General features: G+C 33.8%; 1 long non-coding RNA gene across 1 annotated transcript in view; it reads left to right on the top strand.

The window, feature by feature from the left end:
- Positions 1-10,697, top strand: part of LOC138695265 (uncharacterized) — a 151,191-nt gene extending 140,494 nt beyond the window's left edge. The window contains exon 3 of the long non-coding RNA XR_011331106.1: positions 9,777-10,697. This is a non-coding gene — a long non-coding RNA (uncharacterized lncRNA). The remainder of the gene's footprint in view (positions 1-9,776) is intronic.
- Positions 10,698-20,668: the final 9,971 nt, after the last annotated feature.

Here is a 20,668-nt window from a genome sequence, read left to right as displayed (position 1 = left end):
GAAAATTTTAAACAAGATTACAAACGCTTCTTCCACTGTTAAGAGCGCTAGCAAGGTTTCTTCCTAAGAGTAATGAACTTGTATATAAGATGGAAGAATAATGGAGAGCACTACTTCATACACAGTTTCCAGAATATTACTACTAGAAACTTTCTCGAATTTTAGACGTTCATAAAAAAGCTCTGAGAATCTTCATGAGGACGAGTAACTTATGGCAATGGAGAGTATTGTGTAAGGTATTTTAGCTTTGTCACGTTTTAGTGCGGTTTGAGATTAGTCTATTAAAAATGACGTAGCTACTACGTTCGTGTACAGTCAGTGTTATAATGCTTACGTAAAGATTAAGTTTTGGTCCTACAGAATATATCTGTTATGGTAACAGTGATTATTAGAGGAGAAAAATTCGCTCCGCCGCCGGAGATCTAACCCGGGTCCTTGGTTCTACGTACCAAGTGCTCTAACCACTGAGCTACGCCAAAGTTCGTAGCTCTGTTTACGTTCACGTGCCCGTTCCTGCCTTATGCTGAGTTAATGCAAGGGACTTGAAGCAGTCAGGAAATTAGTAACCGCCCCTTCCATATTCATTCGCTCCTTGGGAGCATGATTTTTACAGGTATGGCCTATTGGATTCATGTATACAGCTGACTGTATTCGACACTTAACTACATGCTGGGTTAAGGTTATCTGTATTAATACCTATGGATACTTCCACACAAAATTGGACGCCACTGAACAAATTTCATCATTCATTTCATTACGCATTTCTCTCCAGCTAACCAGTCCGAATACCATACCTCTGGTGGTGATCTTCCGTGTCTCTTAGATCAGCGTTTCTCAAACTATGGTCCGCGGACCACCAGTGGTCCTCAAAGAAGGCAGAAGAAAAAATAAAATTCAAACGAATTTCTTATCATCTATAGCTGAAAATCTCAGAGTTTGTAAATGACACATGGCAATCGCTCTTTCACTTTTTCTCCCAGTACTGATATTTTATGAAATTTATTACCCTATCCCTCTACTGACTTCCCACTCTACTCTCAACAACAAAAGAGGGATTTAAAGCACTATGAATGTGATGTTTCTCGCCATCTTTTCCCTGCACATCTAGCGCCGCTCGTATAACCCAACCAGGGACCACCCGAATTCATAACAGAGGACCGAATCTTTTCATGTATTTATGACTTTCTTAATAGTTTTGCCGACACCCAGTCTGCACATTGGAATGGTCACGTACTGTACGTCGTACACCAATAACACAATTCTGAGGTCACAATTTGAAACTTATTTTCAAAGTAAATATGACGAATTTTCATGGGTTCGTGATCACTTTCATTGCGATATTGAAACTAACAAACTTTCATTGAGTGAAAGAGAATAGCTAATTGAACTCTCGAATGAGACCGGACTTAAAATGAAATGCCAAGCGGAAGGTATGTTTAATTTCTGGACCCCATCACAAGTGAAAAGAGAATATAGTGAACTGTACAATGCTGCTTTAGAGGTTATAATTCAGTTTGCTTCTACGTATCTGTGTAAGAAAAGGTTTTCATCGCTAACTGTAATAAAAACAAAGTAGGTTACCGAAATCGACTCGATGTATGTGACGATCTTCGACTTAAACTTACCAGCATACTCCAAATATAGAACTGTGGAAGAATCGGCAGGCTCATCCATCTCATTAATGTGAGTACCAACATTTATTTATTTATTTTATTTAATAAGTTAAAGATAATCCAAACTCTAATAACCTTGAATTATTAAAGAAACAAAAGTGAATTTTCTTCTATTGACATTAACTTAATTAGTTAATACTAATATAAAATTAATTTAATTTAATTAATTTTAATTAATTAATTCTATTTTAAAATATAAGTATGCTGGTATAAAAATATGCTACAAAAATGATTAAATTTGCTTTCGAAGGGAACAAGAATAAGGTGGTCCGCAGAGCTGTTCTGACTGAAAAAAGTGGTCCCTACTTCAAAAAAGGTTGAGAAACGCTGTCTTAGATGTACCTTGAGCCGTTAAGTCCCAATAAGGGAGGTAGATAAGATACTGGCGAACTCTGATGGCTGTTTTGCAGATCTGAGTCTTCTACAATCCACCACCTCTGCCATCTAACAGTATTTGGAGAAACAGCGAGTAACTGCCACCATAGCGGGCGATCGATTTGGTGTCACACAAACACAAGTGGTGCCCTATTTTCAAGCTGGAAGTATTAAGGCGATTTTAGGACAAATGAAGAGGGATAAGTGGGAGAGCTTCGAGAAAATCCTTCACAATGTTGTATCTAAATACTTTAAGTATATCTATACCGTCGTCGGGGATTAAAACTCGGGTCCGCTATCATTGCAAGCTAGATCTCTGTCAACTGAGCTACACAGACAGCTTAAATTATGGGTTTTCTCCACCTAAAATTGCAGTCATCTTCCTATGCTGTCAAGTATCATCTTTTCGCAGAGCTTTTCACTTAGCTAATGAACAATATTGAGCACATGGAATTTCTGTTATTAGTGGGTTTTGGGTTGTTTCGAAAAGAAAATTTGAACGTAATGTACGGTACCGGATAGGTATGTGACAGTGTTTCATATTGCATATATAAACAATAAAAGTTAGAAAAAAAAGTTTCAGCAAAGTTGTTTCTTTTTAAAAGTAGTTTCCAATGGTACCTTCAATTACCCATGTTTTCATTTCAAATTTCGAAGTTGACCACAGGTATCCCTACTTCCGGTTTCTTACGGGCAATGGTACTACCACCAATCGATTCTTTACATAGGTTTTGGTTATCAAATTTTTTTTATGAACCACCAGCATCATATAGTTTTCGAGAAAAAAGGCTGATACGGGTGGTCTGAAACACCTGATATATATTAGTAAACAAAATTATTTGTGGATTTGGTCAAATTTATTAATTGATTTATAGTGTTATGGCTCTAGTTCATATCTTTATTAAATTTGTTGTGTGTGAAGACCGCATGTGACTCGTTACTCTATTACATCATTTTAACCTAATTTACGAATACATCATTGTGTTATAGTGGAAACAGACCCATATCCTAATTAAACCTCTTTGGGGATTAAACCTTGTTTTGTATAAAAACCACTCCCTTTGCTAATTATGTGTCAAGCGTCATTCAATTTGTTTGATGCATCACTGCTGACGTGTACTGACTCTCCAATCTATATGCAGTCTTATCTCTCATGGTCACATTTTCTCACAATCCATCAGTCAAATTATATTTCATAAGCGAATTAACCTTCGTAGAGTCGAACAGATTTTTGTAACTTTGAAGACTGTTGGGGTAAAGTTTATCCCAAATTATAAATGACAAATAAAGATATTTTTTATTACATCAGGTTAAATTTACCACATTGCTTTTATAATTTATTTGTAAGAAACGTAAATAATAATATAAACAAATAAACTTATTCCAAACAATCTTTATTTATATTCTGTATAGAATGAGAATTTGAAAATTTGAGTATTTAATATATTGGAAATATTTAAATGAGAATGACATACAAACTAAACAAAAAGCATTCTTTCTGTTCCTAAGAATTTTTTGCTTAAGGGGTTAGGTACAGCTTACAGCAGTAAAATTCCGGAAATATTCAACATTTTTTTCCCTCCATTACTGTATCTTATACAATAATGAAAATTAGTATGTGTAAAACACTGTCCTTCTGCTATATGAAAAAAAAAATATATATATATTTTTTTTTGCGATTTAAAAAAAAGATTATTTACATTTTTGTTTTCAAAATTCAGTTCACTGTGCAGTGATGAAGCGTTTCCCACATAACTCAAAAACTATCCAACATTCTATGATGAAATGTGTTGTGCATGTCATATCTACAATATGATGCAAGATCACTTCTCTACATTTGATAGATTGTCCGATAAAAAAATAAATTTATTTCAAGAATGGTCAAATATCAGTACTTTCTTCTAACAAAAAACAAAAAAAATATATATATATTTATTAAGGAAAGTAGTTGAAAGAGCATGATATTGTAAACATGAGTTTCAGCAATAAAATGAAAGAGAGAGAACATGAAAAAGTTAACAAGTTTATCAGTTATGAGGCAAACGCTTCATCACTGCATAGTGAACTGCCACCATTATGAATTTTGAGAACACATTGTAAAACTGTAAAAATTGTAATTGTAATATTGTAAAATTTTGACTTGTTCCACATCTTAAAGCTTCATTGCTCATGTAAGATCTATGGAATAAAATAAATGAATGAATGAATGAATGAATGACACATACCAATTTTCATTGTAATAAAAGATACAGTAATGAAGGAAGAAAATGTTCAATATTTCCAAACATTTTTACTGCTGTAAGCTATACCTAACCCCTCAAGACAAATTCAAAGAATCAAAAGAGACATAGAACTAGAATATTATACTTTTGGCGCGAAAATGTTTCCATTGAAGAATATATGTGAAGTAGCTTCTAGTAACATGAACATTCGATAGTTAGCGCAACTCTACAAACACACCTCTTTGTGTTTAATGGCATGGGTTACACTTGCCCCAAATTTACACTTACCCCGTTCAGCCTATAAGTAAATTAGAGATGTTATTTTTGTAATTTGAGCTGTGTGAAATCAGCCTATAAATAAATTGCAGACGTTATTTTTGTAATTTGAGCTGTGTGTCCTGTTTCAACAGAACTAGGATACTATTCATCAATACGGGATATATTTGAGCAAAAACAATGTAAACTCTTTCAAGTTTATATTTATTATATGTTTTATAGTAAATTATACAAGTAATTATAATTATATTCAATTATTTTTTTCAATCTGATGATTGCTAAATTCCCCTTTTGGATTTAAGAATAGGCTGAATTTGTTAGATACTCTAAAATGGGCAGCTATTTCGTTTGAGAGTACGTCTCTCTATTGGCATCACTATGAATAGGGATGATTTATTGTGAAACAAACACTTTAAGCATAAAATTATTGATCTTTGTATCATCTGTATGAGAAGTCGCATTTTTGTTCCTAATCGACACTCACATTGAAACACCATCATCTTCGTTTTATTGTAGTGTGGACTCAAACACAATTTTGTTTTACATATGTTCTAATTGAGGTAGATTTGAGGTAGGTTTGGTAGCCTATATATACTTCGTTGTACACTCATTAAAATTTTTAAAAGAGGGTACGTTTTACTTTGAAAGAAAGAATATATACACAGGCCTACATATTAATTCACATAATATCGTCGGCTTATAAGCAAAACACATTAAGTAAAAAATATTACCTCTGAGAAACAGAAGTTTTGAAAGCCCTTAATAAAACAAGCATCCTCAAAATAATAATTTTAGTAAACGGTTTCCCTTTACGTGTATTTAATTTACCATTATCTACATTATATATGCCTTTTCCTCGGAATAACATTTTTGACTTAATGTGTTTTTTTAATTCATTTTTGAGTTCCAATAAGTCAAGTATATTCAAATGAAAAAATGCAAATGTTACGTCTTTTGACATATTTTAATGTAAAATACTGAAATACTTATTTTACAATTACATTGTTAGTGTTATGTGACCAATAAGATTGTTTTCTCCACATTCTCTATGCTCCATTTCGTCTTTTTGTATATTAAAATGTCTGTATTTTTAGTTTCATCTTCTCTTGCATCATTAATATCCTACATTAATTTGTACCCAATGACATAATAAATAAATAAATAAATAAATGAATGAATGAATGAATGAATGAATGAATGAATGAATGAATGAATAAATAAATGAATAAATGAATAAACTAAGTAAATAATTAATTAAGCAATGAATTAATTAAGTAAGTAAATAAGTAACTAAGTAAGTAAATAAATAAATAAAAAATCAATCAAACTCCTGTATCTCCTCACAAAGTGCCTACATCGGACCCTATTTGTAGCCAACTTCTTCACTTCGCTCCATGTTTTCCCCTCTATAGCAATTGCCTCCAAAACTGTTCTCTTCCATGTAGCCTACATAATATATAATACAGCTTAAATTTCATTTCTAATGTAATCCACGAATTCTTCTTCAGGTATAATTGAGTTTGAATATTAGTCATTTACGCCAACTAACATTCATTTAATACATTTACATTCAGTTTTTCCCACTAAAATTCATTACTTTAAGTTTTGTATCCCAGTTAAAAGAGTCATATTTTTCTAGTTCATTTATATTACGTTTATATTTGTTCTTTATTTCATGTATCATATTCTATAACCACAAGATCTGTTTCATACCATACATTTTATTTTATTTTACACATGTTAACCTAGTCTACAAGCATATTTAATAAGTTTTTATTCATAATGGCGTCATTCCTATAAATCAGTTGATTTTATTCCTGTTCACCTTTTTAACAATTAATAGTAATAATACACATCATTTTTCATACGCCGGTTTATTTAAATATGCATAATTATTATCACCACATGTAGGCTAATGATGTCTTTTATACTGTTTTTAAAGTTATATCATTTTCTCCTATTTCAGCCTTGGTCATGTCTTCATATTAATGAAGCGTTCGCGGGAAAAACGATGAATGTCACATTTCTGTTAAGGATTAGATAATGACCTAATTGAGTCTATAACTGCAAGATGTAGTGCTGTTTCTATAGAAAATAAAGGAAAGGATTACTGTATTTGTGGTGATAATTCTCCTTTTTACTATTTTTCATAAGAACAACATTAAATTTCATAGTGATCCATTGAATTAGATAATGACACCAACCTTAACAAAACTGTAACATTCACCGTTTTTCCCGCGAACTCTTCATTTGTCAATATTTAATATGCATAGCTTATTCACATAGCTATCGTATTTTATGTCTGAAGATGCCCACAATTATAAGCCGAAAACGTTAACACTAACAATGTAATTGTAAAATAACTATTTCAGTATTTTACATTAAAATAAGTCTGTATGTATGTTTTTTTCATTTTAATGTGTTTTGCTTGCAAATGACATAGTCTATAATATCCCAGATAAATATTTATTATTGTTATATCGTTTGTAAGTGTAATATTTCTTAATTCTCTACGATTCCAAAGAGACGAACTGAAGATATTGCTTGGAACACTCTGTATATATTTATACGGTCACTTAATTTGCTATGATTTTGATTAATAGTGTTTTATTTAGTATCTAAATTGTACAACGTGCAATAATGTGCCAGTTCATATAGTATTGTTCATTTATTTTGCCATGGTAACGCTGTAATGATATGAACTCTATGTAAATACAAATAGTTAGTTAGGGATGCGTTTAAGAAAGCTATTCTGTAAGACGTTGCATGTGTTACAATGAATCTTCTTCTCTTTTTTTACATTTCTTTAGATGACAACAAAGACTTTCCTCTATGTTGTACCGAATTGGCACCCAACATGGAGTATGACAACGTCTGTATGTCATAATATTTTCCTGACCCATTTTCTGCTACGTGTTTAAATGTTCTTTACGTTTACAAAACTGACATAGTATAATGTTGGAGCAATGTAAAGAAATGTAACTCATTATTACATTAATAACAAATACGTAAGAAAATAACACATTGGGGTGTTTAGATAAAAAAAGAAATAATGTTACGATTATTTATTTCATCTACAAAATCCTCTCTGAAATCAGTTAGCAAACAAGTTGACTAGGAAACACATCGCCGACGGACGACTGTGTTTTGTTAAACGTAAATTCTTGTCGTAAGACCTGAGATTCTACGCTTCGAGCTCATGGCAACCTCAACAAGATCTCCCACTGAGAGCAGCTGGGTTCGCATTAAATTTACAGCGATTTCTCTATTACAAACGTTAGTTTTTTATTTTGTATGACAAATTGTCTGGATATTTTATTGTCCAATACATGTTGAAATGTTTGTTTTTCTTCCACAGTTCACAACAGGGATGTAGTATATTAAAATGACTTAGTAATTGGTACAAGGACGTTTATAAACGGTTACATATTCGTATAAGCAGATACGTACTGATTTGTTATAATCATTTAACTTAAACTAACCAATAGTTTATACTATCGGCTAGAGTTTTCATACCCAAAGACGAAATAAAGGATAACCCAATTATTTATGCAGTTGTAAGCAAAGTACCTAATCTATTTCGAAATAGCAATATTAACATTGAATTATGTAATTAGATTTTCATTTAGGAATGCAAGGCATTATTTTAAATTGAACTTGTAGTTCATTTTGTTTGTATTTATTCATGTGTCATTTCATATTAATACAGGTTACCTAATCCGAAATAATAATTCATTTTGTTATATAATATAATATAATATAATATAATATAATATAATATAATATAATATAATATAATATAATATAATATAATATAATATAATATAATATAATATAATATAATATAATATAATATAATATAATATAATATAATATAATATAATATAACACGCAACACAAAACACAAAAAACACACAACACAACGCACACACAAAAACATAACGCACACACAAAACACAACACACACACAACACACAAACACAAAACACAACACAGACACAAACCACAACACACACAAAAAACAACACACATACTTAAAATAACACACAAAACACACAACATACACACACAAAAAACACACACACCAAAAAAACAAACACACAAATATATATACACACACACACAAAACATACACACACAAAAAGAAACACACAAAAACACACACACACAAAAAAAACACAAAACACAACATAACATTTTCTGCAAATGAATAAATGAGCGAGCGAGTGAGTGAGTAAATAAATAAATAAATAAATAAATAAATAAATAAATAAATAAATAAATAAATAAATAAATAAATAAATAAATAAATAAATAAATTTATTTCTTTCCCACTATTATTAAAATATGAAAATGCAGGAAATATTCTGAAGAGTCCACTTTCTTATTAGATGAAAGTTAAAAAAAGAATTTTTACATTTCTTTATTAAACCTAAAATCTTTTATTAGTGTTTGCAAGAACACTCCCGAACACAAGCTTTGGTTTCTTGGGGAATGTGATAATTACAAAATACGTAATTTTAAATTTTGTGGAAATGAGCTCAATAAATTTATTTATTAAATTTATAAATTTACTTGCCTAATAAATTAACACTTGTTAATGCGAATTAACCTATCGCATTTCAGAACAAGAGCTACCTTCTTGCAGGAGCCCTTCATAGGGACAATAAGGCTCATTCTCTCTCATTCTCTGTACTTCTCTCAAAGCGAGAGTCCAAGTTTCATCGAGTGTCATCTATATTAGTTACTGTTGATCTAAGACATTTGAATTTTTCTACCTTTTCAAAGGATCAATTTCCAGTTGATTTCTTTCTCACAATTATTATAATATGAAAATGCAGAAAATATTCTGAAGAGTTAATTTTCTTATTAGATAAAAGTTAAAAAAAAAATAATAATAATTTTTACATTTCCTTATTCAACCCAAAATCATTTATTAATGTTTCCAAGAACATTCCCGAACACAAGCTTTGCTTTTTGGGGAATGTGATAATTACAAAATACATAATTTTATATTTCGTAGAAATGAGCTCAATAAATTTATTTATTAAATTTATAAATTTAATTGCCTAATAAACACTTGTTAATGCGAATTAGCTTATCGTATTAGAGAACAAGAGCTACCCTCTTGCAGGAGGCCTTTGCCCTTCATTGAGACACTCGGGCTTATTATTATTATTATTATTATTATTATTATTATTATTATTATTATTATTATATCCTATTTCAGGAAAGACATTGCTTCTTATGAGTGCCATGGGAACTATGGAGTAGATACATCTGTGCCAGCAGCACCCCAGAAAAGTTTCTTCTTGACATCTGCAAAGAAGAGGAGACATTGACATGTTGAATCAACTGAAGATACATGGAGAGTTGATGTGACTGTAACCTGAGTTACAAGTGTTGGTGAAGTGGCTCTAAATAAGCAGTGTGAGATTGGAAACCCTTATTCAGTAAGGCTACTGTTGCTACAAGTTGTATTTTATTTACGTTTTAGCAGACAGGAAATATGCTCTCCTAAACAAAGTTGTTACAAGTTGTATTTTATTTACGTTTTAGCAGACAGGAAATATGCTCTCCTAAACAAAGTTGTTACAAGTTGTATTTTATTTACGTTTTAGCAGACAGGAAATATGCTCTCCTAAACAAAGTTGTTACAAGTTGTATTTTATTTACGTTTTAGCAGACAGGAAATATGCTCTCCTAAACAAAGTTGTTACAAGTTGTATTTTATTTACGTTTTAGCACACAGGAAATATGCTCTCTTAAACAAAAATTAATAATTAAAGAAATAACAATTTTAAACTGTGTAATTCTTCTATTACTTGATTACCTTTGATTGCAATGACGTTAGTTCTCTGTTTGCCTCCACAGTGTGGATATCATGTTGGAGGGCAGAGACTTGTAGACACAGGCGGAGATAGAATGATTTCCTAAGCTAATAACTGGACGGAGTTACGCAATAATAGACCAACCGACAGTTTGAAAAAAAAATCTGTTGATGGCAGGCTAATATAACTTGGAAAAAATCAAGAATGCGATATCTGAAATTTGCTGCTATTTATAAGCAAATATTCGTTCATTGCATAACATTCATTTATTTATTTTGCTTTGAAATATTAATTCAACTGCTGGTCTCTTATTTGAATTCAGTTAGTCTTTTCTTAGTATTTTTTGTAATAGAATTAATATTATAATACTTCTTGCATAAAATGCTTTATATAATTTTTTAATAAACAATTAAATCATCACTTGTCTGACATTCTGTCCTCCTTGTTGTTAATGTCCTAAAACTAATTCAGATTGACACACAACTCCGATCGAAAGGTTCGAATGCTTTTATGAGATCTAAAAGAGTTATGACCTTACGCTTCCTACGTATATAACTAAAGAAATAAATGTAACTGAATTTGCAAAGTTCTTTTCCTACATGTTCTAAGATTCTGCAATTCGACTGTCGGAAAATTCAAGTAAGTACAGTTTTCCATTTACTTGCTTCTTGTTAAATGGACTGTCTGAGGTGCCAGATTCGTGGGCAGAGAATTGTAGAGGTGCTGATGTTCAAGATAAATTTAGTGGACTGTTAGCACTCCATTATAAATAAAATTTGTATTCCGACTGAGCAAACGTCGCTAACTACAGTATCTTACATGGCTTCCACAAGAGAGAGAGAGAGAGAGAGAGAGAGAGAGCACTATTACAAAAATATACAATTAAATGTGTAGTGTGGATAAACATGTATATATTTCGTTAGTGAAAAGTAACACAGTAACTAAATATTCATGAAACATAACAGTTAAATTAATTTTAACAAGAATAATTTAGCCGCAGAAGTTTATTAAAATTATTTATTCACTAGACTCTCGCTAATCCGGCTCTCAGGATTCTGGTCTCTCAATAATCCGGAATCCTTGCAGCGAATGAATACCACACGAGTAGGTTTCTGGGACATTTACACTGGTACCACGAATTATATTATTTTATTTCATAAATTCCCATACATCGCATCACGTCACGTCACACCACATATCACACATCACACAACACCACACATCACCACCCATCACATCATATATCACATCACATATCACATTACTCATCATATCACACATCACATACCGCATCATATCACAGCACACATAACACCACACCACATCACACATCACATCCCATGACACTGCATATCACATATCACATCACACATAACACATCACACAACACATCAAATCACACCACACATATCACAGAACAAACCACACATCACATTACATCACAGATCACATCATATCACATTAAATAACATAATATATCACACATTACATAACACACCACACATCACACCAAACATCTCACATAATACATCACACATAATACATCATATAACACAACATACATCACACCACATTACGTACTGTGTTACCATACATCACATCACACACCACATATCACACATTACTTATGACACACAACACATCACACATTACACCACACATCACAACACACAACACATCTCGTCACACATCACATCATACATCATATCAAACATAACACACCACATCAGATATCACATCACCACTCATCATATAACACAACACGTCACATCAAACATATCACACATCAGATTACACATCACATCGCATTACATGTTACATCACATATCACTTCACATCATACATCACATCACTTCACATCATACATCACATCAAATCACACATCACAAATCGCAGCACATCACATCACAGATCATACATCACACATCACATCAAACACCACACAACACATAACACCACACATCACATCTCAAATCATATCGCATCAAAAATCACATATGACATAACATCACATTTTTCACAATACACATCACACCAACATCAGAAAACACAACACACCACGTCACATGACATGATATCACAAACTACACATCACATCACACACCATACATCACATGTCACACATCACACACCACACATAACTTATCACACATCACATATCACATATTATTATATTATTATTAATTGCATTTTTAATTAATAAGTGTATTATTGTCATTATTGAGTGTAATTAGTTACCACTGCCACCGGGTATATACCCATTGCAGTGTGAATAAATACATACATTACATTACATCACACCACTCAACACATCAAATCACACACATCACATTACACATAAACACACATCACATATCACACCAGCATACATCATTTCACATCACTCACCACATCATATCACGCATCACATCACACATTACATATCATAACACATCACATGTCACATCACATTACACATTAATATCACACACATCACACCAGATCACAGATCACATCACACCACAGACCACATAACACAACACTTTATAGAACATCACATATTATCACATATACACATCACAATACAGATCATACACATCACACACCACATCACAGAACGTCACATATCACGTATACACATCACACCACATATCATATAACATCACAGAGCATATCACATCACTTCAGAAATCACATGACATAATATCACATATCACACATCACACCAAACAACACATCACACATCACATTTCCCACATAACACATCACACCACATATCACAAAAAACATCACACCATATCATTCCACATCACACACTACACATCACATCACTCCGTAAACCACACATCACACACCAAACATTACAAATTACACCAAATATCACAGATCATATCACATCACAGATCACATCATATTACACTAGATAACATGTATCAAACATCATATAACACACCACACAACATCACACCAAACACTACGTATCACACATCAAATATCCCACATAACACATAAGATAAAGGTCAACTTACGCATGTAGTATTTCTTACAGTAGTAATGGAACATGCAGTTAAAAAAAAACATCAAACCACACATTATACCACACATCACAAAACACATCACACCACATCACACATCATATGACACATCACATATGACACACCACACACAAACTAACACGCAACATACATCACATCTCGTCACACAATACTCCAACAACTAAACGATGTTCGAAAATCAGCAGCCATTCATACCGACAGCAGAATCACACTCGATTCGTTACGAAATTTCAATAACCATCACCACTTGATAGAACATATTAGAAAACAGATAAGAAAGCTGGAAACATTAAACTGGACTATTCACTTCGCATGGGTCAAGGCGCACGTTGGACTTGCGGGGAACGAGCTGGCCGACCACTTAGCAAAGCAGGCAGCACGTAACAACGAGATACCAGTGAGCTTCGACAGGATACCAGTCACCGACATCATGCGGGAACTTCAGGAAGAAAGTGTGGTTAAGTGGGAAAGTGAGTGGCAAAACACGAAAAATGGTGCAGTGACAAAATCGTTTTTCCCCAGTGTAAAAGAGAGGTTACGCGTAAACATTCCACTGAATGGAAAGGTCACAACTTTTCTAACTGGACATGGAAAAACCGGTGCTTACTTATACAGATTCAAGCTGAGGGACAACCCGTCGTGTACGTGTGGAGCAGAGGAACAGACCGTCGACCACCTCCTTTTCGAGTGCCCGAAATTGGACAAAGAAAGACTAGCGTTCCAGCGGGAAATGTTAAGGAAAACTGGCAAGTGGACTTTCACAAAGCTTAAAATAATGCAAGAACATGCGCATACATTCACAAACTATGTCAATGTTATAAATTTAGAAGAGTAAACGTAGGATAATTTAATCTAGGATAGATAAGAGTAGGCAATAGATATAATGAAAGACTCAAATTTTCACAACAGAATAACAGACCTACATACGCTTAGAGAGTGACAGAAACGAGACATAATGTGTTATATTGTAAACATACAGGTAGCAAGGCATGTAGTATTACCTTTATTGTAATGGGACATGCCGTTCAACTAATATAAAAAAAATCACACAACACATCGCATCACACATCAGATTACACATCACATCACATCACATCACAAGTCATATCACATTTCATGTCACATCACACATCACTTCACACATCACATCATATCACATGAAATCAGAATACACTTCACATCTAATCACACATCGCAGCACATGACATCACACAACATACATCACATCACAGATCATACTACATCACACATCTCCTCACACTACGCATCACACTCAACACAACACATAACACCATACATCACATCTCTGATCACGACGCATCACAGATTATATCTTATCACATAAAATCACATTTCTCATAATACACATCACACATAATACATAATACACAACAACCAACATCAGAAAACAGATCACACCATGTCACACCACATGAAATCAAAAAACACATCACACACTACACACCACACATTACATTACACCACATCAAGTCACACATATCATCAATCGTACACAAACACATCACATATCACATCAGCACCCACCATATCACATCACTCAACACATCATATCACTCATCACATCACACATTACATAATTTGACATCACATGTCACATCTTACATCAATATCACACACATCACATCACAAACCACATCACACACCACATTACAGAACATCACATATCACATATACACATCACAAAACAATATATCACATCGCAGATCATATCATATCACAGTCCACATCACACACCACATTACAGAACATTACACATCACATTACAGAACATCACATATCACATATACACATCACACCACACATCACATCACAGAGCATATCACATCACAGATCACATCATATCGCAAATCACATTACATAACATCACACATCACAGATCACAGCACACAACAGCTCAACCAAACACTACACATCACATCAAACATCACACAACACATCACACATCCCCATAACACATCACATCCCAAAACATACCACATATCACAAAGAACATCACACCCCATCATTCCACATCACGCACTAAACATCACATCACACCATACACTACACATCACACACCACACGCAACACACCATGCATCACAAATTATACCAAATATCACACATTACACCACACATCACACACCACGTCAAACATCACCACATATACATCACTCATCACATCACATGTCACATCAAACATCAGAACACACACATCACATCACAAAACACATCACTTCACATCACACTACACATCACATCAAGTAACATTACACATCACAGCACATCGCATCACACAATATACATCACATCACATATCACATCACACATTACATCACAGCACGCAACACATCACACAACACATTTATTCACATACATCACATTACACATCACAGCACATCACATCACATCACACAGTATACATCACATCACATACAACAAGACACATCACATCGAATCATATCAAATGGCATCACACATCACATACATGGCACTGCTGCCATGAATTCTACTATTTTGTTTCATAAATTCTCATATATCACATCACAACACTTCGCACTACATATCAAATATCACACAACACCACACATCACCACCTGTCACATCATATATCACATCACACATCACATATCACATTATGCATCACATTACGAATCATATCACACATCACATTACATCACACATCACAAACCACATCAGAAATCACATCACATCACACATCATATTACATCACATATCACATCACACCACATCACACATCACATCATATCACACATATCACATCACACATCATATCTCATCACACCACATCACACATCATCACACAGCATATCACATCACACATAACACATCAATATCACACATTACACAACACATCAAATCATACTACACGTCACATCAATTCACACTACACGTCACATCACATATCACATCACATCACACTACATGACAGATTATATCACATCACATTACAACACAGATCATATCACGTCACAGATCATATCATATCACATTAGATAAAATCATATATCACACATCACATAACATACCACACATCACATAACATACCACACATCACACCATATACTACATATCACACATCAAATATCTCACATAACACATCACACATAATACATAAAACTACACAACACACATCACGCATCACATCACACACCACACACAAGTCATATCACACCACATCACATCATTACACATAACACCGCACACCACATAACATCACAGAGCATATCACATCACATCAAAAATCACATTACATAATATCACATATGATACATCACACATAACACACCACACATCACACATTACACCACACATCACAACACACAATAAATCTCGTCACACATCACATCGTACATCACATCACCACTCATCATATGACACAACACATAACTTCAAACATCACATCACATATCTGATTACACATCAAAACACATGTCACATCACATCACATCAAATCACACATCATACATCGCAGCATATCAAAACACATCATACATCGCAAATCACATCACAAATCACGTCACACCACGCATCACATCACACACCACAAAACACATAACACCTCACATCTCAGATCACATCGCATCACAGATCACATCATGTCACATATAGTCACATTTCTCACAACACACTTCACACATAACACGTAATACACATTACACCAGCATCAGAAAACACGTCACACCACATGACATCACACGCCACACATCACACATTACGGTTACACCACATCACATCACTCAACACATCAAGTCACACAACCACATCATATCAACACACATCATTTCACATCACTCACCACATCATATCACGCATCACATCACACACTACATAACATCACACATCAATATCACACACATCACAATAATCCAATCACACCACACCACAGATCATATCACATCACACACCACATTACAGAATATCACATATCACATCACATAACATCACACAGCATATCACATCACAAATCATATTACATAATATCACACATCACACCACACAACACATCATACCAAACACTACACATCAAACATCACACACAACAGATCACAATCACATTTTCTACATAACACATCACACATCACATATCATATCACACATCACAAAAACATCACACCACACCATTCCACATCACACACTACACATCACATTACACTATACACCACACATCACACAGAACATCACACAGCACACACAACACATCACAAATTACACCAAATTTCACACATTACATCACATATCACATCACATCCCATCACAGTATATCACATCGCACACAACACATCAATATCACACATCACACAACACAAATCACACCACACATCACATCACAGATATCACATCACAAATCACATTACATAATATCATATATCACACATCACATCACACCACACATGACGTTACATCATAGATCATATCACATCAAAGATCACATCATATCACACTAGATAGCACAATATATCACACATCACATAACACACCACAGATCACACCAAACACTTCGCATCACACATCAAACGTCTCACATAACACATCACACATATTATATCAAACGACACATCACACATACTACACATCACACACACATCACATCACACACCACATATCACACATCACATGACACACAACACACATCACATCTCGTCAAACATCACAACACACATCACATCTCGTCACACATCACATCAAACATCACATCACATATCACATCATCACTAAACATATAACACATCACACATCACATCATCACTAAACATATAACACATCACATCAAACATTACATCACACATCACATGTCACATCACATTACATGTCACATCACACATCACGTCACGTCACTTCACACATCACATCACATGAAATCCAATAGACTTAACATCAAATCACACATCACAATCGCAGCACATCACATCACACAACATACATCACATCACATATCATACTACATCAAACACAACACAACACAACACATCACACCTCAGGTCACAACGCATCACAGATTACATTCTAGCACATAATATCATATTTCTCACAACACACATCACACATAACACACCACCATTAGAAAAAAACATCACACCACGTGACACCACATGACATCACAAACCACACATCACATACCACATATCTCATATTACGTTACATCACACCACACAACCACATCAAGTCACATATATCATAAATCACACGTAACCACACATCACATATCACATCAGCACACACCATTTCACATCACTCACCACATAATATCACATATTATATAACACCACACCACATTACATGTCACATCACACTTCAATATCACACACATCACATCAGATCACAGATCATATCACATCACAGACCACATCATAAACCACATTACAGAACATCACATACCACATGTACACATCACATCACAATACATCACATCACTGTCCACATAACACACCACATTACGAACATCACATACCACATATACACATAACATCAGAGACCATATCACATCACTGTCCACATAACACACCATATTATAGAACATCACATATCACTATACACATCATACCACACCACAGAGCATATCACATTACAAGGCACATTACATATCATATATCACACATCACACCAAACACACACACACACACTCTCTCTCTATCTCTATCTCTATCTCTATCTCTATCTCCATCTCTATCTCTATCTATCTCTCTCTATCTCTCTCTATCTCTCTATATATATCTCTATCTCTATCTCTCTCTGTATCTCTCTATCTCTCTATCTCTCTCTATATCTCTATATATCTCTATCTCTCTATCTCTCAAAATTTTCAAATAACACAAATTTTAATAAATGTTATGTAAATATTTTATATTTTTTTACTTGAAGCCTGCAGAATTAGCTTTCCAGTGTAAAAGACAAAGATTCAAAATCACAATTGTATCTACTTGTATATATCAAATGGTAACTGCTGTAAACTTATTAAAGCTTTAGTTTTACCTTATGGGCTTAGATAAAAAAAAAACAATTTAGATTCGTAAATCAGAGACAGAATTTAAAACAAATCTGAACTATCAAAATGAGATAAATCAATTACCGTCATATTCGTAGCTGAAAAAATCTTTAAGCACTTCTGGTAAGTTAGAATATACAGCTAAAAGAAAATTAAAAATTCTACTATTACTTCGTAACATGACATGTGAGAAAAAAATATCACACCATACATCACACATCATCATACATCACACATTTCACATTACGACACATCACTCCACCACACATCACACCACAAATCACATAACTCATTATATCACATCATGCATCACATCACAAAACACAATATGTCACACATCACATCAAATCCCAAATCACATCACTTCAAATATGATATCACATTACACATCACATCACACAGCACATGACATCACTTCACACGGCATATCACATATAACCTCACACGTCACACATCAAATATCTCACATGACACATCATATCACATCACATCACACCACACACCACACCACATTAGACCACAACACATCACACCACACACAACATACTATAAAATACACTACAAATCACTACACACGACACATCACGTCACACATATCATCACAACCCACATCATATCAGATATCACACATCGGATCGTATCACACATCACATCACACATAATATCACTCATCGCATCACAACACACATCACATTACGTCACTATCACATCACATGTCATATCGAAATGACATTACACAACTAATCAAGTCACATCGCACAACATATCACATCAATATCAAATCACATCACACATCACATTATACATTACATCATATCACATCACGTCACAAATAACATGACTCATCGCATATCACACATATCACATCACATCAAAAATAACATGACATATCACACATCTCACATCACATCACGTCACACTACACATCATACTGCACATTACATATCACACAGCAAATCACATATCACACAACACACCACACCATACACCAGACACTATATGTCACATTACACGACACTTCAAATCGCACCATACACCACAAAGCAAAAAATATCACAACACAATTCACATCGCACATCTAAACATATTACACATATGACACATCTATCATCACACAATACATCACACATAATATCGCATCACACCACACAACACACACCACACGTCACATCACAATACACATCACATCACACATCAACACACATTACATCACATATCATATCACCACACATCACATCCCACATCATATT

The sequence above is a fragment of the Periplaneta americana genome, chromosome 2, assembly GCF_040183065.1.
Source record: "Periplaneta americana isolate PAMFEO1 chromosome 2, P.americana_PAMFEO1_priV1, whole genome shotgun sequence".
Lineage (NCBI taxonomy): Eukaryota > Metazoa > Arthropoda > Insecta > Blattodea > Blattidae > Periplaneta > Periplaneta americana.
The sequence above is the reverse complement of the archived record's forward strand: the minus strand, read 5'-3'. Positions and strand labels throughout refer to the sequence as shown.